The sequence below is a fragment of the Ptychodera flava genome, chromosome 18 (genome assembly GCF_041260155.1).
Source record: "Ptychodera flava strain L36383 chromosome 18, AS_Pfla_20210202, whole genome shotgun sequence".
Classification (NCBI taxonomy): domain Eukaryota; kingdom Metazoa; phylum Hemichordata; class Enteropneusta; family Ptychoderidae; genus Ptychodera; species Ptychodera flava.
In genome coordinates, this window is record NC_091945.1 from 38,284,341 (window position 1) to 38,297,008 (window position 12,668).

The 12,668-nt window shown below is 36.2% G+C and overlaps 1 protein-coding gene across 1 annotated transcript in view; it reads right to left on the bottom strand.

Annotated features, from left to right (window-relative positions):
• The window catches only part of LOC139117739 (thrombospondin type-1 domain-containing protein 7A-like), a 229,674-nt gene that overhangs the window by 207,412 nt on the left and 9,594 nt on the right, over window positions 1–12,668 (bottom strand). The gene's annotated exons all lie outside the window — the stretch shown is intronic.

The following is a 12,668-nucleotide window of genomic DNA, read 5'->3' on the forward strand; positions in this document are numbered from 1 at the left end:
CTCCAACTCACCATTCTCTGATTGTGAGTCCATTTATGGATGTATAAAAGACATCCATGGTCAATTACACTGGACTTTACAGGTCTTGTACTCACCATCCTTTGATAGTGAGTCTGGTACCCTAACCACTGCCCCATGGTGCCTACTTGATGTAATCGTAATAATTAGATTTATTTGTAGGAGTATTGAAAAACATTGCAATGGATCCTAAACAGAGACCTGCTACATGTATGACCATGTTGTTCACGTGTGTTCTGTACGAAATGTAAACAATGTATCAACTTAAAGTCTGGCTAAATGTTGACTTGATACTTTTTAAAGCCCTTTCTTAAAGAGGCACTGCCACTTGGTAACATTTTTAAAACACATTTTTTTAATGCCAACGGTCGATATTTGACGTGGCGACTGCACGCGGATCGCGAGATATCGATAAAAACATGTCATTTCCCGAGCGTATTTTCACATCCCGAAGTTTTACGATCGTTTCTGATTTTGACCTGAAATCCCCCGAAGGTTTGTTGTTGTGCTAATTGATGATATTCTAGGGAGTCTACAATAAGTTCGAACGACGCAATTAATTTACTTCCCATTGCAAAGACTTTATATACAGCATTATGCCATTACCTCAGGTAAGTTTTGTAAAACTTCTCCTTCAGTTGTACTATATTTTTAACCAATACCACATAAACATGTTTTTACATGTCAAATATTAGCCACCTCCGATGACTACCGGTACATTTTGTTGTCTGCCACACAGTACGCCGTGCGCATGCATCTCTGCATACCACTCGGCAGCCGCTATGTATCAACCGCACGTAATTGTACTAGTCACCTATGCGAATTCTGGTGGAATCAAACTTTGTTTTCCGTTTTTTCTCAGAGTCAGTGAGACTAGGCTTTCGCCCAGGGGGCATGACCGATCACCGACGCGAGTGGTACTATGGCATACAGCAGTATAAGCGTAGACTCGTACTCCGTAGCTTAGTTGACAATGGCCCCAGTGCCGAACGTTCGATGTTCGGAAGCTAAATTTAGGTGGGCCACCAGAATTCAAACTTTTACTTTTTGAGGACATGTTTTTATCGATATCTCGCGATCTGCGCGCAGTCGCCATGTCAAATATCGACCGTTGGCATTAAAAAAATGTGCTTTAAAAATGTTACCAAGTGGGAGTGCCACTTTAATTTGTTTCACTGTTTACCGCAAGACAAGTAGGATCAAGTCTGTAGATGCCACATAACATTTCCTTGCAATTTGGTGTAGTCAAAGAAGTCAAGGTGCAGTTACACTTTATCAACTTTATATAAGTCCCAAAATATGTAATGCTGGTAGTTTTAGTCATACAGGCTTATTTCATGTTTCAAATTTGATAAATATTGATAGTTATCAAGTCTAGTCATCAGCAACAGTCACTATCAAAGCTTCTTTTCCAATTAAGCATTTCTATTAAAATTTCCATCATTCAAACAGTAAAGGTTCTTATCTGCATAAAGCGGCAGTCATGAGTTCATTTACATTTATTAATTGTGCTGTGCAGAAAAGGTGAGAAATTTTCCGGAGAGTTAACTGGGCATCCAACACTCTGCCCTCCTTATATAAATGTTGTCCCAGAATTTTGCAGAATATGAGATACTTTCAGTGTTGAATTTAAGTGTTCAGTGTTTAGACATTTCACTTGGCCTTTTATTTTATTTTCAGTTGCTATGCAGGGATTTGGTTCAGTTTTTTTTTCAGCAAAAACTATCAGGGGAGCTGTTGGCTGCAAATGTTAGGATTTTTTCTGTATTTTTGTCCGAATATCTCAAAATAACTGATCTGATTATTGTCATATTCTGTTTGACACACCTGTCCAAGGATTTCTTCTGGTATATTCTGCTTTGAACAGGAAATCTGCTTGCATGTTCAAATTTCTGAGCAAAATTCTGATGAAGTTGTAATTCAAATATATTCCAATAAATTTCTGGTGATCAAAGAAAATCAGATAATTGTCATCATTGTTCTCTGTGATAGATTCACTGCAGTTTTCAAATGGACAGTAAGTTGTTTGTTGTTCCAATGACTATAAATTCAATATTTGTGTATGTTAAGATTGTTTCAAAAACCTCTCAAAAGTTTTTTCAGATAACTTTGAAATGTGATTTGAGGATAAATTTGTATGACCTTAGTCAAATGTCAGAATGCTGTTGAAATTTGCATGTGTAAATTTTATCATGCAACACTTATTTGATCTTCAGGCCCTCAACAACCAATGTTTACAAATGCAAAGATTTGTGTATACTTTCAGTCTCTGGCTGGTTAAAGCTTTCATACCTTAATATTTGTTTGCGTGTATGTCGAGCTTGGACCCTGTTGTAACTTATACTGACTGTTCTACTGTATTCCAAGAGTTTGTCAATTTGTGCATGTCAGTTCTTCATTATCACACATACTTTTTGTTTAATAAAGTATCAAATCTTGAAATCTAAGAACCATTCTAGACATGTGCTAAGTGCTTACTAAATTCCAGGCAGATTACTTGCCAGCTGAAATTGACATTGAGAGAGAATTTGAATTTAAGCTGGCATGAACTAGTCCCTGGTACTCAAGCAATATGACCGTTATGTCACACCTGGCATGAACTAGTCCCTGGGTACTCAAGCAATTTTGACCGTTATGTCACACCTGGCATGAACTAGTCCCTGGGTACTCAAGCAATTTTGACCGTTATGTCACACCTGGCATGAACTAGTCCCTGGTACTCAAGCAATTTTGACCGTTATGTCACACCTGGTATAAGAACAATATAGATAACGTAACAGTATACCCACCAACTCATGTTAGCATAAGGCTGTGAAACTGCCATTTTGTCATTTTAATATTGAGACATGCCTAAGCTCACTGGTACAGCAACATTATTATAGAAATAATGGATGACGCGCTGACCATTAAAGTTTATTTATGGGCAAGGGCGAGGCTTGTCGAGCCCATTAATTTGGCTTTCCTCTCGCTCGCACCCATAAATAAACGTTAATGGTCAGCGCGGAGTCTGTTATTTCAATTATATTACCAGCGAACTCCAAAAAAACGTCTAAATTTACGAAATTCCCGTGCGAATGACAACGGGGCCCCAGAACCTGTCTGAGTAGTGCACGCGCTGCAAAAATTTTGCAAATCCTGAGATTTTTTGAAATAAAAGCGTCTAAACTTGGCCCACAAATGTTCCATTTTTTTGGTGGTTGATTATGATCTTTGTATAAATCAATATTTTCGTTTTAGCCGTAAAGTTACTGTGTTTACGATATTATTCATATTCACAGTCATGAAAACAAACCATTACTGTGTATTTGTGGACAGTCATGTGGTTCAGCTCGGCTAATTAAAATGCAATGGACAGGGCATGGTATTATAATTCACCATCTTGACCATTTCTGCTACACTTGAAATGTGAACCATACCAGGAATTATTTGGAATGGTCAAAGGTCTTGAACCACAAAGTATTTGCTCATTTGTACCTATGAATGTGATTTCATAGCTGTGAATGGTAGAAAATTTGCATTAAAATTGAGTGCATGCACTGTTGGCAAACTTGACTTTTACTCCTATTTTGACCAGTCTTGAGATTGTGTGATGATGAATCAAACTTGATGAAGTCCAAAATTACAAACATTAGCCCGTGTCTACTAAAATATGATGAAGCTATACATCTATAATACATTTTAGCCTTTCACCACCTATTTTATGTAACTCTGCCTTTTTGCATATGAAAGTTTGGCCTGAATAACAGTATATGGGGTAAAAAAGTTATGGTTTGTGTATACTCACAGCACTTTATTTTGTTGCATGCTTTGTCTTTGTCATGTAAATTCTAATTGGGGTAACTGTCACAACAGTTATTCCCGGTATTTGTATATCCCCATGCAAATAATATTTATATATCCCCATACAAATACTACTTTTTTCCCTCCCATGTACATGTCCATGTACATGTCAAGGGAAAGACATAGGCGTTATCATTTTAGTTACAGTAATTGCAAGATAAATACAGTGAATGTTATGGTAAACCTGTGAACTCATTCAATAGAATTTGTCATGACCAACCAGTTTTGGACTTACCACGACCAACATTCAAAATATGGTAACATTTTAAAGTGTCCATCCCACTGTTCAATGTTTTCCCAGTCATTCAATTTCCTACTGATGTGCAATGGATGGGAACATATCTGATCGGTAGAATTTGATTATTGATAGGAATTATACAGGGAACGTGAAACTATATCTAAAGTATAGCTGATTGGCTGTTTGCATATGATTCAATGATAACAATGATATTCCGTCAACAAAAAAGCTGCAGTTTTCTGAGACATTGAACATGGCCCCTAAATTTGCAGATGTCATACTGTGAAAGATGTATGAAGACTATGTTAAACTTTGATATCAGTGGCACTATTTGCACTTTTAGCCTCCCAAGTCAAAATTAATGATTTGCTGTTGAAATTGCAACTGACTAAAATCATCAAATGAACAATAGGAAAGCAGGCTTAGGCATGAACAAACCTCTCTCAGAAGAAAATTATGTAAAAACTTGCTGCAAATTGCCAGTTAACAAAAACAACACTAATTGTGGCCTGAGTCTGTTCACAGTTCATAACATGTTTTGTCAGCTTGTGTTTTGTACAAATGCAATATCCAGGAAACATTTAACTTCACTCACCTAATGAAGGATTTATGGCTTATACACATACAGTAGACAAGTCTTATGAGAGACATGGCAAAGTGACCTTTCATTTGTAGACGTTTTTAGCTTCAACCAGTACATGTTGTCAAACACATTCATCACATTAAAATATACCACTGACAGGCTATCAATATTATATATTCAGTTTTGACTAACCAAGTTTTATTGCCAAGTTATTTATCCAGAGTTGACAAGTGACGTAAGGGCTATCAAAGTTGGTCTTATTGTATGCAGTCATAGAAAAAATCCAATAAGTTCTGTGTGGCTGATATTCTGAAATAAAGATATGAACTTAATAGTCTGTTTACCCCTTCAGCTTTGCAATACATGTTACTCTTTCATTGGTAACTTCTAGCTACCTGCTGTAATTTTCATCTGATGAATAGATTGTAGAAAATCGCAATTACAGTGATGCCCCTTTTGCAATGGAAGTTGTCCAAGACTAAGCAGTTACAGCTATGCGATAATTTTTATCAGACAAAAGAGTTTAATTTTTACTAATTTTCTTTTCATAAGTGTCAAAGAAAACACATTGTATGAAGAGTTTCTCTGTTTCCAAGAATTTGAATACTTCAGATAATTATGAAATGTAAGTCTCCCAGGATGCAACACCAAATAGTGTATGTTTGGTTTTTGTTGTTTTCCAGATGTCTGCATAATAATGCTACATCTAAGCATTGATAGATTGATCTATATGTACATGAAATGGAATTATGAATTTGATAACAAAGATCTGAGAACATGGAAAATGATCCAAAGTTTGGAAGTTTTGCAGCTGATGTATCTTTATATTTAATTGACCATTTTTACATGTACTTCTATCACCAGTGAAGTTATCATGAAGTTCTGCTTCTGGAAAGATTTGGAAAAATGTATATTTTGTTATTAAATATTTTGAATATTTTCAGTGTTTCAAATTGTTGAATAAACTTGTATTGTTATTGTAACTTACATATATGAGTCTTGTTCTCATAGAATGATTCTGTTTTGTTTTTGAGAGCCTACCATAGAGCTGATACATATGGACATCAAAAATTTTACTATTCCATGTAAATATATGTATATATTCGAAAAATATACATACTTTTCACCCGAAATGCGAGTTGTTTTCTGCATGGCAAAAACAACAATATTACAGCTAAGTGTTTCAGGAAAGTCCATCGATAAGTAAATCAATATAGAGGTGAGCAAAGAGAAAACTAAAAGATTACAGTATCATTGTACGGCAAACTTTGACTCACTTTGTATCCACGGTGTATATGGCTCTATTGTGATAATAATAATAATAATAATAATAATAATAATAGGTTATTATATAGCGCACATATCCACAAGTACATGTGTTCAAGGCGCTTTACAACTATTATTACCCCTGGTCACTTGACCTAATATGATACCACTCAACTCCCTGGGGAGCAAACAACAGCTCACATTTGCAGCCAATAAGCACAGCAGAGCTAAACGCACACATTACAACCACTGTCCTACCAGGTACCCATCACTCCTAGGTGGGGAGAAGCAATGAGGAATAAAGTGCCTTGCTCAAGGACACAACACCATGGCCATGCCGGGGCTCGAACTCACCATCCTTTGATCGTGTGTCCACTGCTCTAGCCACTGGCCCATGATGCCTCCATAATGCATTATTAGTAAATGTAGGCACACAAAAAACTGATGATTTTTAAACTATCGGTAGTACACAAGATTGCTTTCTCTATGTAGTGTACGTAGAAACCATTGAGCCATATATGGAGAGTGAGTTTAGCATTCTCCCATACATGACTGCTAGTACTAAAGAACACCCAGGTCTATGTCAATGCCTAATATGATCTACAATTCACACCATATTATCCATCTTAAATACTCAGAGAGAATTTAAATTGTGTTGAAAGTTTTTGGTTGAAATTGAATTTGACAAAGTCTGGTGTTGTCTACAATTGTCTGCAAAAGTTGTTATCGAAATTGAATTCTTCATTGAAACCAACTGTGTCGATTTACAGAATTAAGAATATACACAGTGAGTTTCACTTTCACTTTCAGTAAAGTTATGACTCATTTGACGAGAAATGTTAACATAATAATGATTTCAACAGCTCTCACTTTATTTGTGGAAAAACACTATACATTACCTTATTGACTCCTTCCAGGATAGATTAGCTACTGATGATACCCCAGCCTTGATTTCAGCTCCCATATATGCATTTGTATACATGCAAATGGGAGGTATTCTTATAAGGTGGCAAAATGGCGTTTGTGTGTGTGTATGTATGTATGGATGTATGTATGGATGTGTGTCCGTGAAGATCAAAAACACGAAAACTGCAACACCCACAATCATCAGATTCTAGGTTGGAGATGTGAATTTGTTCAAATCAAGATGTTTGTGTGAAAAATATGCAAATGAGATACAAAAAGTGAAAATATGTGAAGATGTTGCAACTCAGGAACCCTTGGGCAGAATGTGTTGATATTTTGTGTGTAGGTAGGTAGCATCAATCCTTTGCACAAATGCCAATTTTACAGGGATGTCTTTCATTTTGTACTTTTTAGATTTTTTTTGGTAATTTCATACCTACTGGAACTAAGAGTATATAATGTGGTGATTTAGTAAGCATTTGATATGGTTAACTGTATGTGGTGTTGAAATGCAGTAAAAAAATCATTAGAAAACATAGCTGAGGTGATTTTAGTAGGTTTCCAAAAAATATATATTCCAAAATTTGTTCAATGTTTAAGAGTATCAAGGTTGTAAATAGTTTACATACTTCCTGTCATCTTGTCATTGTATATCTCATGCAAAGATGGTCAATACAAAGGGGTGGACCATTTGATATCATGGGGGGGGGGGTCCTTGCAGATTTTCAAGAAAAAAATTCCAAACAAATGTCAATGAAAAAATCAGCCAGAGAAGGTTTGACAAAAAACAAGTCATTGAAAAGGTGGGAGAGTGGGAAACAAAGAATATACAATGGATCGGATAAAAAAGATAATGTACCTCATCAATCTTCCCTAATATTGCAATTAGGCAGAGGTAAAATTTATGATGATTTGTATATATATACATTGAATAATAAAGAAGTGTCAGGATCTGTGTTTTGAAGACGGGCATGGTGCACCCACATGCAAGACACCAGTCCTGGTCATTTCAAAACTTAGTGAAGCTAACACAGTGCTGGGGATATCCCACGATTCATTATGATTTGTACCATTGGAGATTCAAGGGGGAAGTCTACCCAGTCTCCCATGTGTAGACAAATTCATAGACTAGTTTTAAAAATTCTGAAAACATACTTTTAAAAAAGCACACCATTCTTTTCTATTCTGATTTGGAAAATTATGCTCGATGGAGAGAGAAGAGATGGCATTTTGTAAAATTTGCCACTGACTCTTATTATGTCCTCAGAAATACAGAATAATGTAGTGGAATGTGGGGAGACTAGTTGCACCTGTGTTATGAAACAACAGAATATTGCTGTCTACAAATGGAAATGCAAAATGACTTTTCTCAGAGAATGACCCCTTCAGTTTGTCAAAACTTGCTTCTCAAAGGTTCCAGCTGAACATGTGACTTCAATGGTAATCTAATGATTATTTTGAATTTATTACTAAAATGTTTACATACAAATTACTATATGATTAAACAGTATTTATAGGCTTTCTGTTACTGCTTATATGCAGAGCAGAAGTTGTAAGAAAATCAACCTTCATCAATACAAATCAAACAGAAATGTGGGTAATTTATTGTGCTGTGCACATGATACCATAGTTTGCCAATCAGCGATTTTGTTTCTTGTTCAAAAATTACTTCTAATCCACTGAACAAAAAAAGTTTTAGGGTAACCTTTGGGAAAAAATGTTCTGCCAGGATGGGTGATAAAAAAATATCTTGTTGGCATACACCCATTTCCTCGAGCTCCGCCCTCGAAATTAAATGGTCCACCCCTAATGTGGCTGATTCAAGAAGGTAGGATTTACAGAATAGAAATGGTCACCAATGTTTTGTGATATCCCCTTATCAAAATTTCATTGAAAAGTTTTTGCTGTCAGCTTCTCTTAACAAAATGGCTCTGATTCATAGCTATACTCCGGATAAAATGGCACGATGTGTTTTACAGACTCAGTACGCTTAGCTGATCACGTGATACAAACTTCGCACATTTGCAAACGCTTATAAAAATACACGTTTTTAGCTTACATTTGGTTATACCAATGTGAGTTTATCGTATAAGCTGAAGTCGATGGCGTCTGTATGTATGTGTGTATGTATGTATGTATGTATGTACGTACGTACATACAGTATGTCCGTCAACATCAAAAAAACGCAAACCGCTGCACATTTCAGCTTGGTATTTGGTGTGTGGATGCATCCTGGGCTATAGATGGGATTTTGTTCAAATGAAGTCTGCATTGCCAAAATTATGCAAATGAGCTTACAAAATGTGAAAATGGTCAAGAATTAATATCTCGAGAACTGCTGTTTTGATTGCTTTGAAAATTTGTGTGCAAGTACCTTAGGTGAACCTTATACAGTTTTATGAATATTGTGAAGATATCCTTAATTTTGTATTTTTGCTGAATTTTTTGGTGATTTTTCTCATTTTCAGTAAAAATTCTTCTTCTCTGAAACCGCCAGCCCAATCGCTCTCAAATTTGGGTTGGATCTTTGCGAGGGTGTTACTCTTCTAATTTGTTGAAATTATGACAAAATTGGGAAAATTACTATTTTGGAGCAATTATGTCATTTTTGGTCAAAAAATCTTAAACAGTATTTTCTTTTTAAAACCCCTGGACAGACAGCTTTTATATTTGGTACACAGACGTACAGAGATGACAATAGTTAAATATGTGGAAATTGTCCTGAAATATACAAATTGTCATTTTTGGTCGAGAAGACTCTTTCTCAAAATTACTTGTTTGATAGCTTTGTAATTTGGTATAAAGTCCCGAGGGATGTTATTAGATAAATTTTCTGCTCAAAGTGTTGGGAAACCCCCAAATTTGTATATTTTAGGTAAATTTCTCTGTTTGTGACCTTAAATGACCTACACCAACCCAGGATATGTTGTGAGACAGTTTCGAAGGCTGTGAACATGATTTCGTCATATTTGGTATCAATTTGTAGGAAAATTTGATCCAGAAAACAAAGCTGAGGTGAATTTTTTCAGTGCGGACAAATTTTTTGAAACTTTTCTATGAAAGACATACAAGAACTGATGAGAAATTTGGATCCAGGATAATTCCAGATGTTGTAATCACCGCCCACAGTGGAAGGCATTTCAGTATCTGTAACTCATGGCATTAATTAAAAACTCCCCAAGGTTGTAAATACATTTCCTGTCATCTGGCGTTATGTAATACCAAGGGATGGAACATTTGATATTCAGGAGGGGGTAGGGTCTAGAAGATTGATAAGGTTGCATTACTTTTTTACCAGATCCCTTGTACATTTTTTTACCCACTCCCACCTTTTCTTTTTATCAAACCTTCTCTGGCTACTTTTTGTTGTTGACATGTGCTTATGTATCTAGGATCTGCTTGTCCCATTGCTATAGAAGTTGATATGCATGTTCCTAAAGATTACCTCCAGTAGCTAAGTTGGAGACCTTATTTGCTTTTGTCATTCTTGTTTTTCCTGGTTTAAATATTTCTCGAATGGATCAATTCAAACCGAATGTAAGCACACTGTCCTTGACGGTATTTTTCTGTGTGCGTTTGTGCAAGTGGTTTTGTACTGTGGTTCATTCGAATTCTCGTGTAAGAAATGTATTTTAGAACGAGAATTTGCCTTTATGACTTCCCATTCCGCGAGGGTGTCGGATTACGTGTGCTGTGTCTTAAAGGAATAAAGTCGGCCATTTTTCATGAATTTGTTTGATACAAGATGCTACTTATATTATTGTTTGACATGTTGAAAGATGCTGAATTGCCTTGTTCCTGTTCTAAACTCTGTGTATTGTCTAAACTGTGTATTGTCAATGGGAGCTAAAAAGGCTAGCGCTAAACAAGATAAAACACGGCTTAGGCCAAAACGAAAAATGGACTCTGATCACCGCCCGCATCACTTCAAAGTGCGCGCGTAAACTCTTTTTTCCTGTTTTTCATTTGCCCTATAAAAAGGAAATGTATCATATTCCACCAAAATATTTTTAAAAAATTGAAAAAATAGCGTCGCGGCATCATTTTTGACACCTGTCAATGGGATGTCTATGATCAGAAGCAAACCTTCTTTTTTGGCCAAAACACAGCTAAATTAGATATTAAGCCCGATCTACATAGCTTTCTAAACTTTCTAATTTAGCTGGAGTTTAGATCGGCTCTGAGGAGGCCAAATTTTTTTCGAGCGATATATCCTATAAATACGACATTTAGCCTCACCTAAATAGCGTTCTAAACTTTCTAATTTAGCTGGAGTTTAGATTGTCTCTATTGAGGCAAATTGGTTTTTTTTAGCGATATATCCGATAATTACGATATTTAGCCCCATCTAAATAGTGATCTAAACTTTCTAATTTAGCTGGAGTTTAGATCGGCCTTTAGGAGTCCAAACTTTTTTCCAGCGATACATCCAATAGTTACGATATTGAGTCGGTCTAAATAGCGTTCTAAACGTTATAATTTGGCTAGAGTTTAGATCGGCTCTGTTAAGGCAAAATGTTTTTTCAACGATATATCCGATAATTACGATATTTAGTCCTGTCTAAATAGTGTTCCAAACTAAGTTAGCTGGAGTTTAGATCGGCTCTGAGGAGCAACTATTTTTTTCCAGCGATGTATCCGAATAATTACACAGCTAATTCTCTCTGCCGACTTGTTCTGTGAAGTGAGATATTGGCAACGCGTGTTTCAAAGAATGGTAGGTTCGAAGACGACATATTATAGAACGAAGGAAATTACATAAAAGACTAGGAGGACAACCGAGTTTTTGACTAAAATTTAAAAATTAATAAATACGACCAATTTCTCAAGACGGCTCCAGAACACAGGTAATTCTCTGTGCCGACTTGTTCTTTGATGTGATATATAGGTGACGTGCGTTTCAAAGAACAATAAGTACGAAGACGACATGTTGTGGAACCCAGAAATTATATAAAATACAAGGAGGGCAACCGAATTAACTTGTACGCTGCTCGATACTTGATCTGTGAAGCGGTACAAATGGCGGTTGTTGGTTTGTTTTCGATTGGATCTCTCGGTGAATTGTCCCCTACACTAAGCTCGCTGACATCGCTGATCAGTTCCCACCTCTTTGACGTTCGTTCAGGAAGTGACGGACGGCGTCTAGATACCAAGAATTTGTTGAACGGGGATAAAAAACCCGACAGTGATGTACTGCTTTGTCACGTCAAACAAGTATGCTCCATAGACCCTTTACCGCTCCAGGGTTTATGATTTCTCGCATGTGGTCGTAACATATAGTTGTGAGGGCGTGCCTAGTGATCTATGAATTGGACAATCGTCAGATTAAAACGTGTTAATTGCTCTTATTAACAGATTTTGTTTCTATAAGCCCGGGTCCTGAGAAATAACGTTATTACACCTTAGTCAAGATGGAAGAATAAACCAAAGACTCTCATTTTTAACACAATAACTTTGAACAAACTAATGGAAATGCGTCTTTCTATCTTCATCAAATATCGGATATATCGCTGGAAAAATTTTTGGACTCCTAGGAGCCGATCTGAACTCCAGCTAAATTAGAAAGTTTAGAACGCTACTTAGATCGGGCTCAATATCGTAATTATCGGATATATCGCTGGAAAAAAATTTGGCTCCTCAGAGCCGATCTAAACGCCAACTAATCTATAAAGTTTAGAATGATATTTAGATCGGGCTCGGATATATTGAGACAAATGTAGTTTAGCTTTCCAAATTTCTAGCTAAACTTTCTATGTTTAGATTTAGACATTTCTAATTCAGCTTTCTAAACTTCTAGCTAGATTTTCTAAAAACGAT